The 9,105-nt window shown below is 38.0% G+C and overlaps 1 long non-coding RNA gene across 1 annotated transcript; it reads right to left on the bottom strand.

The window, feature by feature from the left end:
- Positions 1 to 262: 262 nt before the first annotated feature.
- On the bottom strand, positions 263 to 8,477 carry LOC119146273. The gene is made up of 4 exons (XR_005103690.1): positions 8,399 to 8,477; positions 4,738 to 4,742; positions 4,213 to 4,216; positions 263 to 273 (listed from the first exon to the last, which is right to left on the bottom strand). It is a non-coding gene; the product is annotated as an uncharacterized LOC119146273 (long non-coding RNA).
- Positions 8,478 to 9,105: the final 628 nt, after the last annotated feature.

The following is a 9,105-nucleotide window of genomic DNA, read 5'->3' as shown; positions in this document are numbered from 1 at the left end:
CACGAATATATCTTTTGAGATTCCCTTCAAATTATTTCACTAACAGAAAGTAGAACAGGATAAAGATATTTAATCTCCTCCTGTCAATAGATGTTTGTCTATGTGCTTGGCTTCATCCAAATATAGCATCCCAAAGTACTTCACAAACAACGATTAATAATGATATTTGCTTCATTTCTACACTGTTTTCATTAAAATTATGAAGTCAAGGGTTAGCCAACCTGCTTGCATATGATGTTAGTGGTAAAACAAATGCAGGGAAAAGAATCCAGCCTGGTCTGAAAGCAGACCTTACACCTAACACTGGTTCTTTGGAGCAGAAGCTGAGAAAAGTCTGCAGCTTTTTCTGTAAAGATATTTATTGAAGCATTAATGAAAATAAATCTATTAGAGTTATTGTTGGTTTCTCAAGGATGACATTATGACACATGGGAAAATTCACAGGAAAATACAACAATCCTTTTAATCAGCAGATATAGAAAGCAAAGCATTTAAAATGATAAGGAATTAAAACATTCAGAAACATCTACATGATGTCATTTGCATACTCTGAAATATTTGTATTTATATATTTTCTTTGTGCTGTTGGGTTTGTTGAGGGTTTTTTCCCCTTAAACAAAGGTCCCTGAAAGTAGTACTGTCCTTGGAAAAGCACTCTCCTTTGCTTTTCCAATTATTAAAGAATATAGGCTCGAATAGGCTACAAGATCACTAATGCCGTAAATTCAATCATACTACGAGCTACAGATATCTTATTGTCCACATTTCTCTAAAAGTTTTTAATATTATCGAAACCTTCAGGCAAATTCCTGTTCATTAACCCCTCTATCTCCTATTGCCTGCAGCCACATATTGTAACAAATACATTCCTGCATACTTATCTTAGATTAGCAGCTACATACACTGTGTTTGGATACCTCCAAAGGTTACGCCTTCACTACAGTCCCAAGTATGACTGCAGCAACAACAGAATTTCAGTAGTACCAGCACTAGACCACAGACTTCATTATGCACTGCCTGTATGCACAGCCAGGGTTCTGGCAGCCCTGCATAGCGCACTGATGCTTTTGCTGCTGTAAATATGCCCCTAATGTAGAGGAAGCTCAGATGCAGAAGTCTGGGGTTGCATTGTGCAGTGTAACAGCTCACCATCACTAAAGGTACGGTTCCTCCTGCCTCTTCCCACATTTCTCTCCTTCACCACTTACCAGGCTATCTTTGAGAACCAGGTTGTTTGCTGCCTTTGTTAAAAAAAACCAACAAACAAACAAAACACACACACACAAAAAAAACCCCAACAAACAAACAACAAAAAAACACTAAGAACAAACAATTGGGTGTTTTGCTGCCCTTTTTTCTGAGTTAAAGCAGATCAAAGAAAGATCTGGAAATCTTTAGGGAGGCAAACTAGTGGGTTCAACAGAGTAGAGACTCAGGGAGCCGAACAGAAGGAGCATCATGTGATGGGAAGCCTCTGACAAACTTCAGCTAAAATATCTAAGTAAAATATTCTCCATTACATATTTCAGGGAGAAAGTAGAGGTGCAAGAGCTTCATGGTATTATTTCAAGCAATACATAATCGGGATGGAAGTGTTCATAACAATGAAAATCACTGTAATGATTTCTTGGAGGTTTCGGTCCTCCCTTATAGCTCTGCCAGGTTTCTTAAAACAACCATTACCTGTGTCTGGACAGAGTTTCACATGAACCTTGAATATTTATGATTAGTAAGTGGAACACATAAAACTCAACAATTCCTAAGATTGTGACCACAAATCCAGGGGAACTGAAGTATTCAAAACACCTCCAGATTCATTTAATTCAAGTGTCAGGAAATGGGACAAGGCCACAATTAAAACCTGATTGTATAACTTACATTCAAATGCAGCATTACACCTCTCAGAGGGAACCTCTGGATAACTCTGGGTATCCAGGGGGTATCCCTGCAAAACACCTAGATAATGTTTCACCACTTATTAATATTTTCTGAATATTCCTAAGTCTAGGATGTATTTTAAGCAACAAATTTTAAAACTTTAGAAATAAAGTTTTATTCTGTTAAAAAAGCACGTTTCCCAAGCATTTTGAAATACAGACAAGTGCTGTTTATATTTACTAAGCAGAGATGGCCTTACAATCTCTCTTTTCACAGTATTTTAAAGTTTTAGTTATATTTCAAACTCACAATATTGAAAATTAAAACAGCATCTGATATTTCTCTGAACTGTGAGTTCTACCTTTAAGCAAATGCTCAAAAAAACTATTTATTTGAATTTTGTTCTCTGTAAAGTATGAGTAATTACACTGCCCACATAGCACCTCTTCCACTTCTTCAAATTTTATACTTCATATACCTTTGTTCACTGCCTGAATCAGTGACTCCAAAAAGCACAGGAAAATCCTAAAAGAATTCTGCTTCTCCTCAGCTGGACATAACCAGATATGAGTTGCTTTCTCTCTGCCTTCTAAAAACACAAGTATCAAAAAACAGTTTAAATGCCTGAACACAAGCAAGACAATAATCTTCACCCGGCAACGAGACACATCTGTAAGTGCTAACCCTATATCAAACATATGATAAATAATGATTGGTAATTTATTATTGGGATTGAACTACAGTGGAATAAATTATTTTGTCTAATGAAAGTGGGTTTCATTCTGTGCTTAAGCAAAGGCACAAGGGGTCCTAACAACAACAAAAACAGCCTTAAGCAAGATTCAGGACATTTAGAAGAAAAAAAAAAAGGCAAATCAGATTTCCATGTAAAATATATCCATTTGCTCTCTGAAGGATAATAGCATCACAAAATATATTTGAAAACTAAGATTAGACCAAACTGGAGCACAAATGAAAATAAGGGAGACAGTTTGATTCCTTTTCTTTTTTTTTAATCATTAATGAAGTCAAATAAGTGTGAATAATCAAAAGGAGGCATTCAGAGGATGGAAATACTTAGATAATGGTAAAGACTACTGGCATTTAAATGAGATGCTACGAAAGGAGTTTAAGACAATACCCATTTCAGGACAAATGATAGAGGGAACAGAATTGGTTGGACCTAATTAGGTTAGTAAAACAAGCACATAGTTAATCTTCAAAGTAACATCTTAGTTAAAAAAAAAAAATCTATCAATTTAGATGTCCATTAAAATAATTCAGGGTTTGTTCACAGTTCATTTTTACTGTGACTTCTGTATACAACACCTAACTATTTTAAGACTGGGTTTGATATACAAAACATGGTAAAGATAAAACTTTCTCCTCAAAAGGATTTTTTCCAGTTGTTCTAAATCAGTATTTCTTTTGAAGCTTTATTCTAATAGAAATCTGAAACTAATTACTTTTTTTTTTAAAATTTTTTTAAGGTTCAACTTTCATTTTCCTTCACTGAAGTTAGTGCTGTCATCATCTGTGCAACCTCTGTGGAAATGCCCCTGGCAGGGCTGAAGCATTCGCTTGCAGGATAACTCAGCTGCAGCAGGATTATTTCTCTGGTTTCTTTTTTTTCATCTCCTTGCTACAACCTGAACTGTTCAGGCTGAGAAACGTGCCTTTGCCACTAACAAGACTTCTACTCACTTCAAAAGGCTTTAAGCTGGATCTTCATGGAATCCAGATCTATGGAACAACTCAGACATGAGCAGCACCATGAGGAACTGACTCACTGACAAAAGACTCTTCTTCATTGAGTTGCACCATGACTATAGAGTACATTTATAAAAATTTAAAAAACAACAAAAAACACAATACAAAAAAAACCCACAAAACACAAAAACACTGACCTTCACAACTACTTTGCCCACAGTTTGCCTTCACAAACACTTTGCCCAACTACTTTTGCCACAAAAATTAATAGTCACGTGCTACAGACTGAGGTACTGTTAACCTTCTCAACTTGGCAAACTATACCAACTACTGTTCACATAAAAGTGATTTGATCAAGAATATTAATGAAAAATTAATTTTAAGTTGGAAAAAAGGAAAGATACTCCAGAACTAGAGGAGCAAAAATTACTTGTTCTTCGCCACCAACTTATCAAATTCATTGTCATCAGACTTCAACTATTAGCTTCATAACTTGAGACAAATACATCTGTAAACACAAGTAGGGGGGGGTTTGTGGGTTTTTTTTTCTTTTTGGGTTTTGTTTTGTTTTTTAGTAGTTTTAGTGAAATTTTGTGTTTCAGTCATAAATATATAAGCTCCCACAGGGCTGGGAAATAATAGCACCAAAAAGATTTCAGCTTGCCCCATAGAAGTGAAGTTTTTGTTAATTTCATGAAGTAAAAACTAAAAGTGATAATTTTTTTGAGTGGTCTTTTCATTTATAGTTTTCCTGCTGCTACAAATTCCTTTCTCTGAACCAGAAACACAAAAATTGGGGTTCTATAATTGTTTCAGCTGAAGAAAAGAAATTAATTATAAAGATATATTTGATACGATCTTACTTATTTATACAATGTAGAAAAAAATCCTCCTTCCAAAGTTGTGCAAAATGAACTGATATTCTGTTCCTACATCTTTAGGCCAGCTGCCAGGTTCATGCCATCTGTTATTGTAGTACTGCTACAGTATTTCTTTGCAATCTTCAATCAACTTCCTGCAATTTCTTTTTTGCAATTTCCAGCTCCAACCCAGTCATGGCCCTACCCCTGTTATTCACCATTGTAGGTCCCAGATAATTCTGCAATGTCTGTTTAGCTTCAAGTCTTGCAGACTTCATCTGCTGGTGACAGCAGCTACTTTTCCATCAGTTTGGTTCTATTCAAGAAACAGGGACAACAAAGACAACAACTGTATAATGTTGAGTTTTACTTAACACAGAAATGGCTCTTCTCTCAGTTTGTGTTTTTAGCTGAACTACTTACATGACAGTTCAAAATACTCATCTTACAGCATCCCATCTTTCTAGCTAAGCAAAGGCTCAAATTCCTACAACTTCATTTCTAATACCTTACCAACCCACCTGTTAGCTCTCGTGGGGTTCTTAAGACAGATACTTGCTCCAGCCTTCCTCTAGAGTACTACCCCACTACTGATGCTACAAAAACAGCAGAAAACACTGAAATACTCTGGCCAATTTGGTCCTTTTAGAAAACAGCTATGTATATCAGTACCCCAGCAGGTTGGCACTGCTTGCTGAGTGCTCAAAACATCTGAAATCCTTCTCTTTTGATGCCTCACCTATGAATAAGTGAGTCCTTAATGTTCTTGAGACAAGATGATCTCACAGGTCAGTCCAAACTTACAAAGACCATTGTTGACTCAACACCAGCTGTCCACCGAGCAATTCATTTGACTTTCTCTAGGCCCCCAACAGCATCAGTTCTGCAGGGGAAAACCTATCCTTCCTCCTGGGGCTGAGACAGCCCCATCAAGTCTTGGTCTGGCTGTATTAGTTCAAAATGGAGCCAACAGAACTCAAATTGTATAGCGGCCTCCCCAAACAAGGAGCAGTGGGATGCAGCACAGAGTAGACAGCCACATTAAAATCTAAGCCTTCCTATCTTCTTCTCTACCTTTAAAAGTAATGATAGGGCTCCACCTAAAAACATTTCTAATATTTATATGAATACTGCAAAGGTTATTTTTCCTCGTAGTTATCCCAGACTGAGCCTTCCAACCTGACTGCTCCTAAAATACCTGTTTTCAGTGTTTCTGTCTATAGCCTTACACCACTGATTTTTTTTCTTTTAGCAAGTATTTTTTTCCACATTCAATTTGTCTAGAAGAAATACAAAGGAATTCGAGCCAAATAACTCTACATAAAACCTGCCAGGACTCCTTGTATATGTCCAAAAATGACGATTACTGGAGTACAGACTATGTTTTCTGATGGCAGATATCCCAGACTCAAGATGATGGTGTTAATCACACGAAAAATGTTAGCTTTGCTGATCACATGAAAAAGAACCACATTTGTCATGCCCCCTGCTGATTTCCTTTACTTCCTCTTCAGGTCTGTACCAAACCCCGCACGTGTAGTCTTGCTGTTGCCATCCTCAGTCACCAGAAGGATGAGACCATGCTAGTTCTCATCCCTTTGATCTTGTTCTGCCAAGACAGCAAACTCAACTCCTAGAATCTATCAAATATCTCCTTCCTCCCACTGCAGATGTCCAAAGACTGCACAAGTGCTGCATTCTAGAGACACTCAGAAAACCTGCTGAACTGCCCCGAGCTCAAAACTGACCTGTGTATAATGGACCCAGGAACCTGCATACAGGGGAAGAACAGTTAAGCACATGCTACAATATAGCTGCTGATTCCTTACAGGATTAGCTTTGGACTGTTTAGTGAAAAGGCCCATAGCTATCAATGCTGATTGCTGATCTGTTTTAGGAAATGACCCAGGCTACTCCCTTTGTGACCATAAATGATATGGCTGCTCTTCCCTTTCTACAGGAGGGACTTCTTCCATGTCATTAGGACATTTTCTGCACACATCTACATTCTGCCCCTGCAGGTTACTACACAGACATTCAGATATTACCATGCATGAATTTCAAGTCTCCAAGACACATATATTTCTAAGATCATGACACCCTAAGGAGGACCTTTTTCACTTTATCTGGTAAAATCATTTGCCATAGTGTATGGAGAAAGCTATTAGTGTAATCCAGATGGGAAAGCTGAAAAATGTAGGACAAGGGAGGGAAAAAATACTTCAAATGGACAGAGAACAATTTGATTTCTGAATATAGCACTCAAAGCATTACTGAATTGTCAAAACTACATTCAAAATTAAACATAGTTTTCCTATGAGTAGTCTTAATGTTTTGATGTTTAAATAAAAATCAATACGTATCTCAAAAATAAAAAAGTGAAACTGACTACAGACAAATGTGAATAGAAATACTGAGTCTCCCAACTGCACTTTTTCATTAGGGTGCCAGCTCTTGAACAGATAAGATTATATGAAAAGCTTAGGTTTTGTTTTCAAGAGGTACACACTTAGGCGCTTGACTGCAAAGAAAAGACTAAGGATTTTAATATTAAAGGCTCAGAAACCAGAAAGCAAATAAGAACACTGGAACAAAGAGCAACAACAATTAAAAGAATAACAACTAAAGGAAAAAGCTTCACCCTTTGGCTACTCTGTCAAGGTTTTTGAATACATAGAATCAATGATAATGAAGACGATAATGTGGCTTTCCTATCCCATAAAAAACTACAAGGTTATGGTTATTTCTGTATAGAATACGCAAAATACAGAAGATATTACAGCACTACTAGCACACAGAGTAACCTGGAAGAAAAATCTCTGAATTAATTGAAAGTCTCATTACCTATGTTGCTTTTCCTAAGAACTTATAAAATTTCTTTTTAGGAATGATAAAATAACCGAGTGAAAAATGCACTGTAGGAGATAACATGGTGATCAGTGAAAACAATAAGTTCCTGTGCAATTAGTTCCTGTGATCTCTGCCACTTACTGCAGCACCTGGCTATCAATGAGCTGCACTGAGCCCTAGCAAAACTGAGATTTACATGGTCATATTCTAGCTGCAGAGTAAGTATAAACATACACTGGGGGGGGGGGAGGGGGGGGGGGGGGAAATGCCTAAATCAAGATTAAACTGAAAGATGACAGTGGACCACTGTGATTTACTGTCGTTTGACATGACAGTTTCTTTCATGTGTGGTTTTGTGCCTTTAGAAACATTCATAGTATCAGATTTTGCCGTTTTTTTTATCATTTGACATTTTAAGATTCAGACAGTTATGCCACTTAAGGACTGCCTATAATAATGTTTGTACTGTATTGATCAGCACAAACAATGTCACTGACCTGACCAATAGCTCTAAAAGGGCTATTGCTTCAAGTTCTCCCAGGGCAATCTACTGAATGGGAGCATTAACACCTTTGGGGTATTCTGTGGCCTTATAAGTCTGTCTATTCTCAACTATTTCACTTCAGTTCTTATTTATTGCATTAATCAAACCTATGAACCAAATTTGGAGTTAGGTAAATTATCCCACATTAGTTATTCAGACAATCTATTTCCATTCTGCCATGTACACACTATATTTCACCTCCCCAACTGGATTTACTTGAGTTTCAATATGGAAAGCCTGGTTCTTGGTCTCAGTTTCCTTTTGGGGTTATATCCAGGTGAACAATGTCACAACACACAGTTCCCTATGACCAGATAATTCAACACTGCTTTTTCGCCCTTTCTGTCTGTCCTGGTTTCAGCTGGGATAGCATTAATTTTCTTCAGAGTACCTAGTACAGTGCTGTGTTTTGGCTATGATGTGAGAGCAATGTTGATGGGACACTGATGTCTTTGGTTGTTGCTGGGTGATGTTTGTTCTAAATCAAGGACTTTTCCATTCCTTGGGCCCTGCCAGCGAGAGGGCTGGAGGGGCACGGGAAGTTGGGAGGGGACACAGCCAGGACAGGTGACCTGAACTAGCCAAGGGGGTATTCCATACTGTGTAACATCATGCTGGGCATATAAACTGGTGGAAGAAGGAGGAAGGGAGAAGCATTTAGTCTTATGTCATCTGTCTTCCCAAGTAACAGTTACACATGATGGAGCCTGAATTCCCTGGGGATGGCCAAACACGGGCCTGCCCATGGGAAGTGGTGAATGAATTCCTTGCTTTGCTTTAGTTCGCAGCTTTTCCTCTACCTATTTAACCTAGATTGTTCTTATCTCAACCCTTGAGTTTTACATTCCTTTCCAATCCTCCTTCCCATCCTCCTGGGTGGGTGGGGGGGGGAGTGAGCAAGCAGCTGCGTGGTGTTTGGTTGCTGGCAGGCGTTAAACCACCACACTGTCTTGTCTCCCCCTGCTACATTCAGTTCTAGCCAGAGCAGACATCCTGAATCTCAGGCAATTGGCAGACTTGTGGGGATTATACACCTCAACTACTTGTTTGATTTAGGTGCATGATTAGGCCATGTGTTAGAGCACTTAATTTATTGCGTATGAACACTTTATCTACAACTTTTAATCGCTTGCAAAGGCCTCCTTACATTAAAATTTTGCTTGAACCCCATAAAGACAACCTTCCAAAACAGATTATAATGGTTGCCACAAGATACAGATCACAAGTGATAACATCCTGTCTTCTACACCCAACATCTGAGTA

Source organism: Falco rusticolus, chromosome 4, assembly GCF_015220075.1.
Source record: "Falco rusticolus isolate bFalRus1 chromosome 4, bFalRus1.pri, whole genome shotgun sequence".
In the NCBI taxonomy this organism is placed as follows: domain Eukaryota; kingdom Metazoa; phylum Chordata; class Aves; order Falconiformes; family Falconidae; genus Falco; species Falco rusticolus.
The sequence above is the reverse complement of the archived record's forward strand: the minus strand, read 5'-3'. Positions and strand labels throughout refer to the sequence as shown.